Source organism: Pelodiscus sinensis, chromosome 1 (assembly GCF_052426305.1).
Source record: "Pelodiscus sinensis isolate ZL-2025 chromosome 1, ASM5242630v1, whole genome shotgun sequence".
In the NCBI taxonomy this organism is placed as follows: domain Eukaryota; kingdom Metazoa; phylum Chordata; order Testudines; family Trionychidae; genus Pelodiscus; species Pelodiscus sinensis.
In genome coordinates this window covers 142,398,055-142,418,059 of record NC_143052.1, presented here as the reverse complement: position 1 = coordinate 142,418,059, position 20,005 = coordinate 142,398,055, and the positions used below count along the sequence as shown (strand labels likewise).

Sequence of the window (20,005 nt, the reverse complement as noted above, 5' to 3'; positions counted from 1 at the left end):
CTAAATGGGGTGCTATATTATCATCATTATGGTGGAATACTTATTCTTGGCACTTTCCCTGTGTAGACAAGCCTGTATACAGAATACAGGAGAGTAGTAGGCAGAGACTGCAAACTGCAGTGGATGGCCAGACACAAAAGAAAAACCCAATCTCATTTCAAAACAGAAGGTTAAGAGTACGAAGATAAAGGACTGACTGCTTCTATCTCCTGGGAAGGGGAAGACAAGACAAATTTCCTCTCATTTTAAACCAAGGATAATGGGAGATATCGAATATCTGCGGGTCGAGATATGGGAGCAAGGTCATGAAATTCTAGGTCCTCTGGGAAGGGGGTGGTTTAGGGGCAAACACTCTTTCATATTTTATAGTTCCAGTGCAGGCTCACATCACTGCAAGGGTGTGGGGCGCCCTAAGCCTCGTGGGCAAAACCAAGGCAAGCTGCGAGTTAGATTTGGCCCATGAGCCAGCAGTTCCCCATCTCTGACGTAAAGTGTTGGCTGAGGTAAGGAATGATGAGACCTGTTACTATCACACATACACTCTCTCTCTTTTTCACACAAAGTAGGGATTTAGGCTCCAAATTTCCACTGAAATCAATGGCGGATTTAACTATCTTAACAGCAGCTCGGCTGACAAAGATGTGGGAGTTGTGATGGATCACAGCCTCAACAATTCATCTGATGAAGTGGGTTTTACCCACAAAAGCTTATGCCTTAATAACCCAGTTAGTGTCTAAGGTGTCACAGGACTCCTTGTTTTGTAGACACAGACTAACACTGCTACCTCTCTGAGGCTATGTCTACACTATGGGGGTTTTTCAGGAACACGTCTGCTATTCCACTTTTGTTTGCAGAAGAGCAGATGTGCTCTTTTGGAAGCCCTGTCTTCCTCCTCCCACGAGGAAGAAGGGCTCTTCTGAAAGAGGAGGCTTTTCTGAAATTTGGCCCAGTGCAGACAGGCCAAATTTTGGAAAAGACTCTTCTGAAAAAACTATCAGAAAAAGGTACACAAATTGCGGAGCACCATTTGCGTACCTTTTTCCGATAGATCCCTGTAGTGTAGACATAGCCTGAGCCTCAACATGAGTCATCAGTATCATGAGCTTTTATGGGGAAAGCCCACTTGAGATGCTGTTGCAAATGATGCAAATACGAGTTTAGGACTAATTTAAAAAGGCATAGTATGCAAGTCACAGGAGATGAAAGTTGCTCTATTGGTCCAATTTTGGTCATCATCAACATATAGGAAAGGTTCCAAGGGCAAGCAACAAAGATGATCTAAGGGATGGAAGGCAAGTGTATAAACTTGTATGATTAATTTGGAATAGAGGAAATAAAGGGAGGATATGATTGACAGTGGTCTTCAAATATTTGAAAGGGCTGCCATTTAAAAATGGGAGAAGGTACCACAGAGGGCAGAAGAGGCAGCAATGGATTTACACTACAGCATAGCAGCTTTAGACTGAATCTCAGGAAATGCTTCCTGACTGTAAGAACAATAGGACAATGGAGCAAGACTGCTGAGGAAGGTTGTGGAAGCTACTTAACAAGAAGTTTTCAAAAGGGGGCTGGATAGCTGTCTCTTGGAGAATTTAGACACAACAAATCCTGCACCTTGGATGAGATGAGATGACCTTTGGTTTAAACCAAGGGGGGGGGCAGGTGTGGCCCCTGGCTTGCCTGGATCCAGCCCCTGAAGCTCAGGGCTTCCCCTCAGCATTAGGGAGCCCGTGCTGGCACTCCAGCCCCCCTGCCAGCTCCCTGTGGGGCTGGAGCACATGATAACTACTAGCTCAGGAACCCCCTAGGCTCTGGTATGCGAGGGGAATGTGGGGAGTGTTTTTCTCCTTCTCAGTCAGTGAGAGTTTGGGGTTTTTTCCCTGCTTCTCATTTGTGTGTAGCCCTCGACTCATTTTTCTGTGGGTCAGTGGCCCCGAACCCCCAAAAAGTTCCCCACCCCTGATTTAAACCTATGTGGCTTGGGTCTAGGTGCCTAATTCCAGAAGAGGATGGGATTTAGGGCACACCCTTTTCATTGGCATTTCACAATCAGGCTGTGTCTACACTGGCATCCCTTCCGGAAAAGGGATGCTAATGTAGCACATCGGAATAACAAAATCCGCGGGGGATTTAAATATCCCCCGCGGTATTTGCATTAACATGGCTGCCGCTTTTTTCCAGCTTGGAGATAAGCCGGAGAAAAGCGCCAGTCTAGACGTGATTCTCCGGAAAATAAGCCCTTTTCCGGAGGATCTCTTATTCCTACTTTGAAGCGGCAGCGGAAAAAAGCGGCAGCCATGTTAATGCAAATACCGCCGGGGATATTTAAATCCCCCGTGGATTTTGCTATTCCCATGTGCTACATTAGCATCCCTTTTCCAGAAGGTATGCCAGTGTAGACACAGCCTCATAGATTAGGGTTGGAAAAAGTTATCTAGTCCAACGTCTCTTCACAGCAGGAGCAACCCCAACTAATTTCCCACTGGCCTCTCACACACCTCTCCACCTAACATGCTGTAAGCATTTCTTGACCCCATACACATAGGCCTCTTTTTCCCCATTCACTGGATAGGGAACTTCGGCCCCTGATCCAGGCTTTGGGGAGTCCCATGGTTGTTCCTGTGACTTTCTAGACACTCTTAGCTGGGGCAATGACTCATTCCCTTTGTGTATCTGAGGCTCAGACTCAGGCTCCTGGTGGTTTATACTTTCCTGTATAACCAGGTCACTGATGGAACCAAACAACAGAGAATCCTTAGGGACCTAATAACGTTTGTGGTAGCTCAGATGGGGTTCTTCTGAGAGAGAGGGAAGGAAGGGCTGAATAATGCAGACAGGGGAACCACACGTGCTCAGCTCAGGGTGGCTGACATTTAACATTCTCTTCGAGAGAGGGGGCGAATCATGAGGGACACAGACAGAGGACTGCAGCTAATTCAGGGAATGGCATTCCCTCTACCTTGTCCCTGTTTAACCTTCTCAGAGACAAGCTGGAGAACACTGTAAATACCCTGTTTTCTGGAGTAAGGCTGGAGGTCAAGAAGGGCATGTATCTCTGTGGTTTGGACCCAGAACGAGTGCTGGGCATGACACCCTGAACAATCCCATGGAGCAAGGCTAAAAGACCTTCAGGCAACCCAGTCACATGGGAATATTTCCCTCTGCTGGTGGATGTTTACAACTGCAGCATATGAACAGAGACCCTAGCTGGGGAGGGCTTACAGAAAGGATGTTAAATGTCAAGTAATTTACTAGCCCATAGGCACCTTCACATTCCTCCTTTGAAATGTACAAGAGCCCATGTTGGGGCTCTTGTACATTTCAAAGAAGGAATGCAGAGCTCCACGTGCAGCCTGGGACCCGGGGAAAGTCCCACTGACTCCGGGCTGCATGCGGCATGCCAGCTTTGAAATATACAAGAGTCCCCAGTGGGGGCTCTTGTGCATTTCAAAGCAGAATCACCCTCATGGAGCCTAGGGTCAGCAGGTGACAGAGTCCCCCTCTGATCCCGGACTCCATGCTGTGCTGCCGCTTTGAAACGCCATGTGGGGCCCAGGGTCAGCTGGGGACTCCCCAGCTGACCCCAGGCTCCCTGTAAATGCTGCAGCGGTGTTTCAAAGTAGCAGTGCTACAAAACTGATCCCAGATCCAGCTGTGCGGTGCTGCCCTCTGAAACTCTGCCTCTGCATTTCAAAGCAGTGCCGCAGAGAGATGACCCTGGGCTCCATTTAGCGCTGTCCTTTTGAAACGCTGGATTTCAAAGCGGCAGCGTCACACAGCTGATCCCTGGATCAGCCCTGGCTGCGCCACATGGAGCCTGGGTACCCTCTCTCATCCCTCTCCCCCTCGGATAGAGGCAGCAAGGGGTGGGGGAATCGAGTAGTTGACTAGTCCTTAACATCCTTAGTTCAGAGTAGTGATTCTCAATTTTGGGGGGGCTTAGGACTCCTTTGTAAATGTTTATGGCCTGTCACAATGCAGTAAATAGCCTGGGGGTTGGCCCTGAGGTGTTATTGGTTGGATTCTGCTCTTCTAGGGTATGTGTGGGGGTCATTTCTGTCCTGCTCTTGCAACTCCTGTGCTGTGGGGCAGGCTGGGCTGACCTCTCAGCTGCCCGAGTTGCAACCTCCAGGGTCCCAGCACTGCTCAGGTTTGGTCCTAACCCCTTGACCAGATCAGACTCGTGGGAGAGGAATAGTTACCTGGCTCACGGGGTTTCTGTGCCACATTTGGCCTACCCACATTCAAGCCAGATGGTCTGAACCTGAGTGGCACTGGGTCCCCAGAGGTTGCAGAGCCTGGAGCATGGAGGTGAGCCAGCCCTATGGGAGAGGAGCTAAGTTTAGAGCATAGAAAGGCCCAAGGGGAAGCTTCACTAGTTGTTGAGGGTCTCAGCCTGATTTATAGTCCCCTTTTGGGAAATGGGTACATGCAAATGGGTCTGTGATGCCTTTCTCAGGGACAAGGATGAGCTAGGGGTTCCCTGAGCTTTTCTCTCAGGGAGGGTAAAGATGGACTTGAGTCCCTGCTACCATGGATGTAGTGCTGCCAGGGAAGCAGGAATGAGGCCCTAACTCGGCACTTCTCACTCATGGATGCAGTAGGAGGGGCAGAGACCAGCGTTTCCTAGAAAGGTCAAGGGAGCTGTGGGAGGAGGTGGCTGAGAACGGATATGGGGCTTTAGGCAAGAGATATTGACACAGATATATGGATTGAGCCTATGGGAATCTCCCATACACATTTGGTTCTAGGACCTGCAGCAGTCCCTAAAAGGTTGAGGGGGCAGCTCTTGCAGGACATACCTGACTCGGTAGTGCTGGAATGGGAGGGTAAAGGGAGTTGCAAGAGGTTGCAGACCCAGCAATAAAAAAATAAATAACCTGGGTTGCTAAGGCACACACTTTAAGTGCTGTTTTACTAAAATTGCTGCTTCCAGATTAGGATAAACCCCAGATCATTTTAAGCACTGCAATTCTGTTGCCCTGATTGCTGTCAGCCAGCCTCTTAGCAACCACAAATGACTCCAGTCGGTTTCCCTCTGCGGCTTGCCCAGCAGGGCAGGAACTTGATAGCCATGCCACCTTCTGACCTGCCCCCAGTTTGAAGCCAGGCAATGCCAAGCACTTCCTGGCTTAGTTTATATTAATCAAAATGAAATCCATTTTGGGAGGTAGAGGGGAAGAGGAGAGCCAGCTGCTGCTAACTCCAGTCACCCACACTCCCTCCCCGCTCTCCTACCCTCCTGTGTGGGCTCTCAGTGGCACCAAACACATTCTTCTCCTAGCAGGGGTTTAGAAGTGCTCATATATACTATTCCCTCAGCAATCCTGTGATACAGGCCCCTAGTCTGGGAAGACCCAGAGATGCTCAGCACAGGCTTCTTCACTGGTCAGGGACCTGGGATTAACAGCTCGGGGGAAGAGGCAATCCCGAGACTGGAGTGTGAAAATGATGGTTATTTCCTCCTGGCCCCAGCTGGCAGTCAGCTCCCAATTCACAAAGCCCTTACAGAGAGGAGAGGAGACCCCAGAGCAGAGTGTTCAGGGCAGTAAGGTCAGATCCTCCAAGTTATTTAGGCATCCAAATCCCACTGCTTTCAATGGGAGTTAGGCCTTAAAGAGCTTCCAGGGTCTGGGCTGGTTTCCTGTGCCCCAGGATGAGAGGTGCAATCAGCTTCTGTGACCCCAGGGATGAGAATGTGGGGGAGGAACGTGCAGCTGGCACATGGTGAGAGTGCAGCGGGAGAGAAAGCCCCAAGACAGTGTGTGCAGAGGGGAGGGGATTACTCTTCCTTTGCAGGGGATGCTTTTCCCAGTCAGGGAGCATGGACAGTGCCCCAAAGAGACGACCCCGGGACGGAGCATGAGGACGTCTCCCTCCCGTCAGAAGGAGATCCTCTAGCCTTAGAGAGGGATTGACCCATGCATATTTGATGAGTAAGCCTGTGGCCCTTTCAAATCTCACCCTGAAGAGGCACTAGCGGGTCCCTCCCTCCCCCTTCCTCCCCTGCCCCAGCAGTGCCAACATCCCACCTGGTCCTTTGTTTGTTTCTCTATGAAATGTTGGCCCTAGATCCATCCGGCTGTTCTATTCTCTCCCACCCTGGAATTAGCTGTGGGATCCCTTGCCAGGGCTCTTGCCGGTGGCCTCACTTCCCCTGGGTCTCTCACATTCCCTCTGATGTTACTCTCTGGGGTTTACACATCCTGGGATGTGGAGAGCAAAGGTGAAATAGTTACCCCCCTACCCCCAACCCCCCACCCCCACTGTGCCCCTTTAGGACAGATCAGGGACAAAGCCATGTGGAATATTTATAGAACAATCCTATGGCAGTGACGCAGGGAGGGGGCAGAGAGAACCACAGCTGTGTAACCTAATGCCTGGTCTCCTCTCTGCTGAGGGCAGGAGCCACCCAGAGGGACAGGAGAAGGAGGTGGGGTGAGAAACTGACATGGCAGAAAAAGAGAGAGAAGTGGGGGAAGAAAAGGAAGGATCAGGTAAAAAGCAAGACAGAGAAAAGAAGTGATAGGGAAAGAGCGAGCTGCAAGGGAGAGAGAGAAGAAAAGAGGTGGAACTAAATTCCCTATGCAGTGTATTCTGTAAATAATCAGAGACTGTTTCTTTAAGAGCAGAAAGAACTGCAGGACAGGAGAAAAGCCAGTTGGCTCATCAGGATTCTTCCCACTTAGCTTAGGCATAGGCAGCTGGTGAGAATCTACCCGTGCACAGATCTCCTCCGCACAGACACAGCCAATGAGGTCTCTCTTTCTGTCCCCATCCCAGTGACTGTTTTAGAAAAGCCATCCCACAATGAACATCTTAAAAAATATTTGCTCATTCCACGTTTCTCTTGGAGGTTGGACGGTGAATTGCCCTCCTTGGGAGCACAAATAAAGGGGCAGAGATTCCTCCTCTCCCTTCAGAGATACACCCTGCTAGATCTCTTTTCTAATTAGTCTTTTAGGGGGGAAGCCTACTGTGATTGCTCATGGCTGTACATAACCTGCCAAATTCAAATTATAACCAGAAACTCTGTTACCATTATATTGGAGATAGAAAACAAGAAAGCAGAATAATGTAATAGTACTTGAAAAGTGAAGCAAAACCAGGACTCCCTGAGAAAGATTGAGGGAGGAGAACAGACAGTTACCCGTTTCCGTAACTGGCATTCTTTGAGATGTGTTGCTCGTGTCCATTCCATATTAGGTGAGTGTGCTCACCACGTTTTTTCTTCAGCTGTAGCTGTAGGGGACCCAGCTGTGGAGTGGCTCCCACATAGCACAGTTTAAGGGGTGCTGCTGGTTCCCCCCACGCTCAGTTTCTTCTTTCCAGAAACTCCAACAGTGGGGAAGGAGAGTGGATCATGTAATACAGAGGTTCCCAACTGCTGCTCTGGGGACCGGTACTGGGCCACGAATCGCTGGCTGGCGGGCCGCAGTGGCTGCCAGAGCTGAAGCCAGCTCTTTGTGGTGGCTTGCCACTGCACAACAACCAGGGTCAGCTCTGGCAGCCATGGCAGGTGATTTTGCCCATCAGCAGCGCTGGGGCTGAGGTGGCGGCGGTGGAGCAGGAGGCACCTCTCTTCCCTCTCCCTAGGTAAGATGACGGCCCAGCCAGGGCTCCACACTCCCATCTCTACCCATGGGGTGCAAGACACACTTGGGAAGGCAGAGGGGTGCAGGGGGAGGGAGCGTGCACGTTGCCAACAGCCGCTTCCCCTACCCATGCGGCAGTAACAGCCATGCTCCGGGGGGGGGGGGGCAGCCTCACTCTAGGGAGAACAGGAGTGGGGTGAAAGGAGTGTTGGGTGAGGGCCTGGTGGGGTTACAGGGCAAGAGGGTGTTGGCACAGGCTGTAGGGGGTCAGAGGTTAAAGGATCAAAGGATACAGGCACGGGGTGAGGGTCAAAGGGTGTTAGGCACTGGGGAGCAAGGGGCTGGGTTGGAGCTAGAGGTTAAGTGGTGAGGGCTGGGGCTGAGGGAGGTCAGGGGTTACAGGTCAGAGGGCAAGAGGGGGTAGGTTGCAATAGGTCAGTGGCTATGGAGCCAGGTGCAGTGCAGTTCATGCTTCTGTTTCAGGGGGCAGCAGATCTGAGGGAGTCTGAGGAGGGTCGGGGGCTTCCAAAGTTGTGCAACAGGCAGTTGCAGGGTCAGTGGGGCAGGACCAGGGTTCAGCAGAACAGGCGGTCATGGGATTTGTGGAGCAAGGAGCACCAGGGGTAGTGGGGCAGGCTCAGGGAGCACTGGGGTGGGAGGGGCAGGAGTCAGGGAAATGGATGGTTGTCAATTTAAGTCAGGGGTTGCTGGGACACAGCATGCCAACGTTGGTAGGGACAGCGGATGCAGGACGGGCTCCAGGCAAGACAGAGCTGCTTGACCAAAGGAAGTTGGCAGTAGGGGTTGCTAGGATGTGGGGTGACAGGCTTGGCAAGGCAGACTTGTGAGGTAATGGGGTTACCATTAGTGGGATATCAGATGATGGATTTGGCAGGTTTAATGATACAGAGACACAGAATACCAGGCTTGGCTGGACAGGGTCAGAGGGCTGTGGGGTTTTGAGGTAGAAGGATGTGGCAGTGACAAGATGGGGTCAGCTGGTTGGTACATGGGTAACATTTTATTTGCATATTCATTATCTTCATAACGAATATGCAAATATGCAAAATGTTACCAGTCTGCCTAAAGTCTGTGAATGCATTTGCCAGTCTTTGGTATAAAAAAGGTTGGGAGCCACTAATGCAATGGACATGAGCAACACATCTCAAAGAACACCTGTTATGGAAGAAGTAACTGTCTTTTTTTCTTCGAGTGATGCTCATGTTTGTGCAGCATTAGGTGATGCCAAGAATACTGACAGAAGCATCAAGGAGTTCACGGACATGTGAGGTGGCTGGGCAAGAGACTCATTAGTGACGTGCCACATTTGCAAGTCTTTTAAGCCCCTGGCAAAAAACAAAAAACAAACAAAAAAAAAACCATTCACCTCAAAACACTTCTAGTGGAGTTGGCACAGGTCACTAGTGGGCATAAGATACTTGCACAATTCACAAGAGTGAAAGCCTGGGGATTAGGGCGTGCCCCATCCCTTGACTGAATCCCATTCAGGACAACTACCAAACTAATAATTAATGTTAAATTAGGGAACTAAGAACTATAAACGATTTACACTGTAGAAAATACATTTGCACAGAACAAAAGCTAAAGAACTGGCTAAAACTGCAGAAGTTCCATGCACTGTCACTGGTGGCAAGAAGGAACTGAGGATGGGGAGAGCTGGTGGAGACCCTTATACCAAGGCATGTGGGTGCCACTCCAGAGGGGGCCTGAGCAGGGATACTACTAAAAGAAAAATTTTCAGCACCAATACAGGTGGCGAGCACACACACCCCGAATATGGGATGGACGTGAGCATGCACTCAAAGAAGAACCAGGAGAGATGGGAAGGAAGTGTGACTGTTGGGGAAGAGATGGCGTGAGAGGAGTAGGCCACCTGATTGGTTAAAGTTCTTTGGGGCCTCACAAATGGAATCTGTGCTTAGCATTAGCATGAGTTTAGCACATGCAGTCACATACCCCTCCAGTGCTGGCCTCAGACAGGATAAAAGACTGGAACTTACAGCTAAGTGATTTAGGGCCAGATTTTCAAGTCCTTAGACACTTAGAGACACAGATAGGTACCTAGAGGGGATTTGAAAAGTGTCTAAGCTGGGTAGTTACTGTAGGCCCATTGATTTCAATGGGAGTTACATAGTTAACCTGCTTAGATGCTTGTGGCAATCCTAACAGGCACCTGTCTACATCTTTTGGTGGCTACTTACCACTGAAAATCTGGCCCTTAATCCTTTATTACATATGGCATGATCTTCTGGTTTGAGTGCTAAAAGTTCTAGGTTTGATACCTCAGTGTTTGTAGGATCTGCACTGTGCAGCCATCATTGGTTACAAAATGATAACCCAGACGGGTCGCAACCTAAGACACTGGGATAAACTTGTCTAAGGGGAGTGTGTACTGCATAGCATAAACATTGGCTTAGCCTAGCGCAGAAAGTTGACCTAAGGTATTCTTCTCCAGTGACATTGCTGGAGTAAACAGCGGAGGTTGAGTTACCTACACAATGCAAGGTCAATGGGAGAAACTTTCCCATTGCTTCCTTTACTCTTCTCATCAGGGGTAGAGTACAGGAGTTGACTGCAGAGTGATCTGTGCTTGATTTGGCAGGTCTTCACTAGACCCACTAAATTGACCACCATTTGATCCATCTCAGAGCATCAACCCCCATTATAGTGCAGATGTAGCCTTAGTGTCTCCCTCAAGTGGCTGCCTGAGTATTTCTGTTTCCTATTTATAGCTAAAGGAGTTCTCCCTTAACTCAAGTAGCAGAAACTAGACTTTGGCACTAGTCCTAGTTCTCCATGGGTGTGTTGAGCAATTTATATATTAGCTGTGTCTGCTGTCTACAGTCATGGATTCATTTCACTGGCAGTTGAAGGAGATTAATATTGCTATTGCTTGGAATCACAAGAGGCAGTGAAATGCTCCTGGCAAGAAATAGAGCTTAACACAAGGAGAGGCACATTCTGCATTAGCCATAGTTCCCAAAAGGCTTTCAGACATAGTGGCCTGGAGATGACAAAGGCAGGGATTGCTGTGGTAAAGGGCATAACCAAAAGAAAAGAGCAACATTTCTAGCCAAGCTCAGATGAAAACACAAGTTCCTGTCTCTTGCTTCTTTGGTCAACCAGAGTAACTGAGGGTCCCACAAGATCCCTGGGTTGCTAACCTGAGAGAGTAAACTCCCTTAAATCCAGGGGCCTGATGTAATCTGTACTATTTCCCCTATTCATGCCTCACTCCAATCCACAAGTATCACTTCAATCTCACCGGGGTTAGGTCTCCTCCATGTAACAAGCTCAGTCGCAGACACCCATCCTGCCAATATGGGTGGGGGGGGCAAAGGGGGGGAAGGAGGCAAAGGGGGCAACTGCCCCAAGGCCTGGCGATTCAAAAGGGCTTGGGGCTTCTGGCTGCTGCTGTAGCTACTACAAGAGTGATGGTAGCCGGAGCTCTGGGCCCTTTGCTCTAGAAAACATTTGTGCTAAGCCTAAGGAACAGGTAAAGAATCATCCAGTATTACTCTCTGGGAGCCCCCAGAAAGGAAAGAACTGAGTCATTCAGGAGCAGCTTAATCTAATCCTGGGCTGTACATGTATTGCTGATGCCTTGCAATTAATGGTAAGAAAGCAGTTGGTAGCTCCATGAAGGGATATAGTGGATTCCCCACCATGCTAAGCCTTTGAACCCAGATGAAATATCTTTGTAAAAAGGTGTGCTTTTGCTCAGTCAGAGGTTATGGGCTTGATGCAGCAATTACTGGAAGAAATAAGACCAGTATTGTGCAAAAGATCAGACGAGATGATCAGCCTAGACCTTTCTGGCCTTAAAATCTTTAAGTTTAAACATTTTACCATGGGCTTTTTCCCCCCCACTCTTAGGAGATCACTCACCACAACTTGCAACCATAAGCATTTGGAGAGTCCAAAGCTGTCTCCAGGAAAGGAAGACTGAAGACAGGGTGATAACTGGCACATCCATTACAAGAACTAGTTTATTGAGCAAAGGCCAAATACCCACTTATTTAAGAAATGCTCAGTCCTTACATTTCCATAGAAAGGCATTGACAGCCTCCTCTGATATCACACACAGTACCTCCTGGCAGAACTTCACCAGCTGAGAGGGGTGAGGGTCTGCCCAAAGCTCCCTCAGAACGTCCAGAAGCAAACTGAGCAGCTCTAGAAAGATGAAGTAAGGTTGATCTCCCTTGCATACAGGGCAGGAAAAGAGGTAATGGATTCAAACTACAGCATGACAGATTTATATTAAATCTCAGGAAAAACTTGCTAACGATAGAAACAGTAGGATACTGGAACAGGCTGTCTAGAGAGGTCATAGAAGCTCCTTTACTGGAGTTTTCAAAAGGAGTCTGGGAAGTCATTTTTCTTGGATGACTTAGACCCAACAAATCCTGTATCCTGGCTGAGAGTTATGCCAGATGACCCTTGCAGTGCCTTTCTTCCTTTGTGTTTCTATGATTCTAACTAAAATTCCGGAGGTGGCTGTGCCAGAATGGGCAATTTCTGAATCAAATTGTGAAATCCATGGTAGCTCAGTTTTGAATTATGACCTCCTTTCTGACTCATGATCATTGTATGTTGTTGAAAGGACCCCTTGATTAAGCAAAGAGGTATGGGAATATAACAACTCCATGCTTTCCGAGAAAGGCTGTGACTATGGCCAGCATCTTGGAGAAGACACGTGGTGTTATCAATAGTCCAAAAGGGAGGACACAATATTGGTAATGTTCTTTGCCCACCACAAACCAGAGGAACCTCCTGTGGGCCAAATGTATTGTTATATGAAAGTATGCATCTTGAAGGCCCAGGGATCAGAACCAGTCCCCCTCATCCAGTGCTAGGATGGTGGTTCCCAATGTTATGAACAACAAATTCAGGATGGCATGAACTTGTTGAGCTACCCAAGATCTAAGATTGGCCTCCACCTCCCTGTCTTTTCGATGTGAAGAAATAGTTGGAATAGAACCCTCTTCCATGAAACTGGTGGAACTCGCTCTATGGCTCGTAAGAGGAGTAGTTTTTGAGCTTGTAGAAGGGGCTCATGAGAGGAGTCCCTGAAAAGGGACGGAGAAGGAGGGTAGGAAGGGAATGGTGTAGCTAGTTCTTATCTCGGGGACCCATCGGTTCGTAGTGATGAGAGCCCATTGGTGGTAAAAGGACCACAAACAATGATGGAACATGTGGATGATATGCCCTGGATGTAGGGGCTGGTTGCTCATGTCCTTGACCAAACCTTCAAAATTTGCTGTTTGGGAGCAGCAGATTGGGATGCTGACGCCTGACCGTGGTGCACCCTCCTATTCGGCTATTGCTTGGGCCTGTTGTCAAATGGCCTCTGATGCTGCCTTTGGTAGGAAGGGTCTCTTGTCCTCTGATATGGGGTGTATCTCCTCCTCTTATTGGGCGGCGTGTACATTCCGAGTGTCTGGAGAGTTGTGTGTGAATATTTCATTGAGTGGAGCACCTCATTTGTTTTGGCTGCGAAAAGTTGGGCCCTATCAAAGGGCAGATCATCCACCTTGGTTTGTAATTCCCTGGGAACACAAGATGACTCCAACCAAGAAGCTCAGCGCATAATCACCAGGACTCAACAAATCAGTGTATCTACTCGCCCATGGCGAGTAGATTTCAGCCAGTTGCCCTGTTCACCAGCAGCGCGCGCGTGCACAGTGCGGGTCTGGCACATGCGAAGTGTGGAGCTGGTGAGTGTATTTCGCCATGGTTTGTCATCCTCTGACAATTGCCATTACAACAGTTTATCGGGCCGCCATATCTGCTACATCGATCAATGCTTGGAGTGCCATACGGGCAATAGACTGACCCTATTTTATGATGGACCTCAGTTGTGGCCTTTTTTTGGTTATGGGAGGTCACTGAGCAGCTCCTGAAGCCTAGTGTACTTAGCCAGGAGGGCTGTCTAGTTAGAGACTGGAGCATAACTGATTAATAGACTTTCCTCCCAAAAATATCAAGTCCTTCGTGCTCCTTGTCCTGGGATGTTGAGTTGTACTGTGGTTGTCTAGATCAGTGATGGACAGAATCAACAACCAAAGAGTTTGGCTGGGGATGAGAGAAGAGAAAATCCACGTTCTTCACTGGGACAAAGTATTTTCTATCTGCCCTGCAGATGGTGGAATAGAGGCCAACCTTTGCCATATGGCTTCTGATGGCTCCATAATGGCCTCATTTATAGGTAGTGCGATCTTAGATGATGTGGAAGGTTGTAAAATTCTTAACAGCTTGTGCTGGTTTTCTTGCACCTCTTGTAAGGCTATGTCTTGCAACTGCGCTACCTTTTTGAATAATTCCTGACATTTTTTCAGGTCATCTGCTGGAGGAGGAGAAGAGGATGGGAAAACTACTTCGTTGCGGGAGGACGAGGATTGCTGAAGTGGAGACTGGCTGTCTGTATTTGATTTCGGTAAGTCATTGTCATCCTCTACTGGACCCGTTTTAGTCATAACTGACAGTGAAGGTGGACGATGGGATGGAGAGGATTGAGCAGTCTGTGGGGGAGACTTTGCTGGGGTGCACGTCGGGGTAGCCACGGTTAAGTGACGAGTTCAGTGCCAATGAGATGGTCAAGGATGGTATTAAGCCCACAGTTCCCAGGGTGGCCTCTGAGGTTGATATTGTTGAGGTGGGTACGGCCATGGCCCAAGGGTATGAAGGTCTGTGCCTGCTTGAGCACCAAGAGCTCACAGAAGCCATTGGTGATGAATGCTGGGAGGAAAAACAGCTGCCTTGTCCAGTGCCAGGTCCAGCACCTGGTGATGACAGCATAGGGGAGAATGAAATATTCTCAAAAGAGTGCGGACTAGGTTTGTCAATCCTAGGAGAATGCGGAGGCATCTTATCCATGAGCACTAGTGAGAAGGGCAATGGCGATGCTTAGTGCCGGGGCTCTGGTTCACTTGATTTAGGCTTCGGCACCTGTGGTACTGGGTGCTGCTGGGCGCTGAGACACCAGTGGTTGCAGTGCTGTGATGTCCTTTGGAACCAGAAGAGGCAGCATCTGTGTGTGCGCTGGCGTTGTCGGTGCCAGAGTGGTGCCCTTCCTTTTTGATTCTGGCTCAGCCTGTCATTGGTACTGTCTTTTGTTTATGAGTCATGCTGGATGGTGACAGCATGGGAGAGCACGTGGCATGCAAAGTGGATGGCACAGCTGGCAAGGAGTATGCTGGAGAGGCCCAGGACTTACAGGAATCCCTCACAGGCGATGAATTAAGCCCTTCTTCTTGGTGTTATGAGTTCCAAGAGGGCTGTATTGCATTCTGGCGGCTGAAGAGATTTCTGCCATAGCAAATTTTTAAGCCTCATCTCCCAGTCCTTCCTGGCCCTGGCAGTCATACTTTAATAATGTGAGCACTTCTGTGCCACATCGCCTTCACCTAAGCACTTGAAACATGAGGCGTGCTCATCTGAGGTGGGCATCAAGGATCTGCAGGAGATGCATTTTTTAAAACCAGGAGAACCTGGCATAATGCTGAACCAGAGTGAAGAACTTAGAGTGGGAAACCGAGTAAAACTATGAACTAACCCTACATTTTCCTATAGTTTCTCAGCTGGGGAGAGCACTGCTGGAAAATCCATCTTCTGCTGAGGACAATAGAAAAGGAATTGAGGCACATTTGGTGCCATGTGTGAGGCTAATGGATGAAAACAGTGTGAGATTGCTGCTGCGCATGCACAGCACAGGAAGGCATTGGCAGGCTACAAATCTCCACTCACTGGCGCGAGAACGCAGGGACACCACTCGAAGGAGAAGCTAGCAAATTTCAAGTGGAAATAAGGTAAACATTTTAAACAGGGAGAGCAATTAATCACTGGAACAATTTACCAAGGATTATAGTGGATTCTACATCACTGACAATTGTTAAATCGAGATTGGATTAAAAAAAAAAAGATTTGCTCTAAGAAATATTTTGGGAAGTTCTTTGGCTTGTAAACATTGATGAGCAACAGTTCTATTTTGGCACTGGACTCTATTAATCTTGGCCCAAACCCTGCTGGCTTTTAAGCAAGTGGGTCCCAGTGGTTGGGTTCACTTGCAACAGATCCTCTCCAATGCTATAGTGGGCCAGGCTGAGATAGAGAGAATGAACATTAGTGATTAAATTTCAAAGAAACTATTCTAGGATAGAGTTCTAGAATGCTATATTTTATTTATTACCACATAATGCCTAGGAACCCTAGTCCTAAGGTTCTAGAATCTTAATAGCAAGGAAAACAAGCACCTGGGTTTGAATGCAAAGATCAGCTTTGCAGAGTGGTTTATTTGGTTTGAATCTATATTTGAGTCTATTTTAATGAGCGGTTAATTCTTGGGAGTATCGTGATTGTTTTATAGATCTTTTATAGGCAGAATTATAGTTTTGAAAATAATTGGTGTGGGCTTCTCATTATTATTTTTTGAATGCCTGCAGCACTCTTGGCATACTTGAGCTAGATCATGTGCATAGTTTAAGTATATGAACATTGCATGATTCTTGTTCACATAGCTATTAATTAGTTATGCTTCTCCTCAGAGCATCATCTGGCATATACAGGCAACTGTCATTCCCTTTCTCACTTCAGCACTCCTTGCAGTTCCAGTTTTGGTACCGAATGCAGCTCCTGCCAATATACCTTGTCTGAAACATGCAACACCCCCTTATATTCAAGCCTTGTCCCCTTACACAGCTCTGCTAGTGCAGAGTCATGATCTGAAGTCCAATTACACTTCCAGTTTGGGAGTTCAGATAAGCTCTAACTTCAGTGTCAATTTGCGGCCCCTACTCCTGTGCAAGTCCAGGGTACACACCGTAGGCACCAACTCCATTTTGATCTGGGAATGGAGCATCTATAGGGAAAAATTAACAGGTGCCTAGCACCCACTGGATGCCAAACTCTCCCACTGCCTCCCCCATGCATTTTGCTTACCTGTTGCCCCACTAACCAGCTCCTCCTCCTCTATCCCAGTGCCTCCTGCCTGCTACAGAACAGCTGTTTCCTGGTGTTCAGAATGCTATGGGAGGAGTGGGGATGTGGCATGCTTAGGGGGGGAAGCAGGGAAGAGGCAAGGCAGGGATGGAGGCTTGGGGAAAGGGGTGGGATGGGGTGGGGTGGAGGCCAAGCAGAGCCAGGGATTTTGGACAAGGGGCAGATTGTGGGGTAGGGGGCTGGAAGGGCACAAAGCAGGGCTGAAGATGCACTTCAGTCCTAACCTACCACACTCCCAGCTATTTCAATTCCACCCCTCAGTTGTGCTACAAGAAAAGAAAAAAGGGTATGTCTACACTGCCACCCTCGTTCGAACTAAGGTGGTTAATGTAGGCAACCGAAGTTGCAAATGAAGCCCGGGATATTTAAATCCCGGGCGTCATTTGCATCTTGCCGGGCGCCGCCATTTTTAAAGCCCCGGTAGTTTGGACTCCATGCCCGCAGCTACATGCAGCACGGAGTAGGTAGTTTGGATTAGGCTCTCTAATCCGAACTACCGGTACACCTCGTTCCATGAGGAGTACCGGTAGTTCGGATTAGAGAGCCTAATCCGAACTACATACTCCGTGCCGCGTGTAGCCGCGGGCACGGAGTCCAAACTACCGGGGCTTTAAAAATGGCGGCGCCCGGCAAGATGCAAATGAAGCCCGGGATATTTAAATCCCGGGCTTCATTTGCAACTTCAGTTGCCTACATTAACCACCCTAGTTCAAACTAGGGTGGTAGTGTAGACATACCCATAGTGTGTTAGTAAATTTGTCTACTGCTATGCCATTGCTACTCAATTCTACAATACCTGCTACAACCACTCAGCTCCTCCAGTGCAGTAAGAGGACTGGAAGAAATCTACTGTTGTGCCTATATATAAAACAAGACTATAATTACTCTGGCCAGCCTATTTACATCTCAGCCTGGTATTGATCCCAGGCAAAACAACTGAATGGCTAATATGGGACTGGATTAGTGAAGAATTAAAGGAGGATAATATAATTAAAATCAGTCAATGTGGATTTATGAAAAATAGACCCTGACTAATTTTATGTTTTTGATATTACAAGTTTGGTTGATGAAGGCAACAGTGTTGATGAAATATACTTAAAGTTCTGTAAGGTATTTGACTCAGTACTACCTTGGATTATCATTTAAAAACTAGACTGGTATAAAATATGATACATATTAAATAGATTAAAAATTATCTGATAGGTCTCAAAATGTAATAGTAAATGGAGAATCATCATCCAGCTGTACATCATATGTACATTTTTAACAGCAAATTAACCAACCATTGAAACAGCATAAGAAGGGCTTCAGGGGTGACATTTGGGGGGCACGAAGGGTCACACGTCCCTCCAAAGATCACGGTCAGGAGGGGCCAGCCAGCAGGGGAATAGCAGAGGGTGGGGCCTGGTACACATTGCAGGGGTCCAAGCTCCTTCCCCCCCACTCACTGGCAAGGCGGCCGCAGTTCACTCTGCTCTCTTGGTGCACACTCCCTGGCGGGAAATACAGCGATGTGGTAGAGGGAGCAAAATGAGCTGGGGCCGCCTTTCTCTGCTTCCCCCACAGCTGCTGGTATGGGGGGAAGGAGGGACAGACCCCTGCCGCTAGTGCAATATCACCAGACTGCTAGTCCCCCAGGCTGCCTTGGTTGGGGGTAGAAGCAGGGTAGGGGCAGAGCATGGGTAGGGAGAGGCAAGTTGTCCAGGTCCTTCCCCAAGTTGGGGAAGGTCAGGTGACTGGTAGCCAGTGGTCCCCTGGGTTCCCTTTCACAAATTGCCACTAAAGCAGGGGTGGGCAATAATTTTTGATCAAGGGCCACTCCAAGAATTTGGAAAGTGGTTGAAGGCTGCACTCTTCCATATTAATGTATGATATTAATTCCCAAGGGCAAGGAATTGGGGTATAGGAGGGGGTGCAGGGATTTGGGTTGTGATCTAGGGCAGGAGGGGGCTTTGATCTGGGGCAGGGGATTGTGGTGTCAGACCTGGGAGTGGATATGGGTGCAGGGAAGGGGGGGCAGAGGATTTGAGTATGTGGAGTGGAGGGCAGAGGGTTGGGAAAGGGAGGGGCTGGGATGCCAGAGGCAAGTCTAGCCAGGAGACTTACCAGTCAGCAGCTGTTCTTGAATCAGCCTCCCTGCCTGCCAATATTCCCTCTGAGCTGCAGGGGCAGCACAGCTTCACAGGTGATTAATCAGCCCCATCCAGTGAGCCCAGAGCTCCGTGCCACACAGTTCAGAGAGATCACTGCATGCTGCCCCGCCCCCCATAAGGCTGCAGCCATGTGCTCTGGAGTCCCTTGTGCTTTGTGGCTGCCTGTTATTGAAACAGGCAGCTCCCATTGCCTATTTCTGGCCAGAAACCAGCCAATGGGATTGTGCTGGGGCTGGGAGCAGCTCCTAAAGCTTTCCCTCCTCCCCTCCAGATTCACAGTTTTTAAAGAAAAATTGCCCTGCCACGTTTCTGAGCAGTGTGCAGGTGGGACAAGGCAAGCGGAGAACCTGCCTGTGGTTCCTTGCAATGTCCCTGGGCTGCATCCAGTGGCTCGGCAGGCTGGATCTGGCCCATGGGCCATATTTTGCCCAGGCCTCATCTAAAGTATAGCCTATCGTTCAAATAGCAATTAATTCAGTCCTGTGGTATACTGGAAGTCTGACTAGATGATCTCTATAGTCCACTCTGATTTTATAATCTACAAATCTAGTAATCTGAATGGCAGTTCTCTGAGATTTTCATCACCAGAACTTGATGCTAGTGCTCTGCACCCCCTGCTATTCCAATCCTGCACTTTACTAAGAAACCCTGAATCTGACCAGCTATTTTACTTGTACATTCTTCTGACTTGGTCCTTCTGGTCCATCCAGTATCTCTTGTTCTTCTAGCTTCACTCCCAGGAAGCTTGCCCAGTGCACCAGGTGAGTCGACAGACTTGTTGGGACCCTGCGCAAGGTGGAGAGGGGGGACTGGCATTGTGCTCTCAGAAGACAGGGCCTCAGAAGGAAGGGGCAAAGCTTGGGGCAGCCAGCCTTCATAGAATCATAGAATCATAGGACTGGAAGGGACCCGAGAGGTCATCGAGTCCAGCCCCCCGCCCTCAAGGCAGGACCAAGCTCCGTCTACAGCATCCCTGACAGATGTCTATCTAATGCTGCACTCCCTCCTCTGCCAGGCAGCCCTCAGAGCTGCCGGGAGCGCTCCACCTGGAGCTCCAGCAGTGATTTGAAGCTCTTGGGGCTCTGGCTGCCACTGCTCCTTGAATTGCCAGGCCCCAGGTCGACTACTCTCTTTGCCACCCCTGCAGCATCCATAACACCAGGCAATGCAGGTTACTGGCCTCTAAAGCCATAACCCAAGCAGTTCACATCACTGACCTAGGGTACCTGTAGCACAGAG

At 48.8% G+C, this 20,005-nt stretch overlaps 1 protein-coding gene across 1 annotated transcript in view; it reads right to left on the bottom strand.

The window, feature by feature from the left end:
• Positions 1-20,005, bottom strand: part of CLCN1 (chloride voltage-gated channel 1) — a 115,386-nt gene that overhangs the window by 90,707 nt on the left and 4,674 nt on the right. The gene's annotated exons all lie outside the window — the stretch shown is intronic.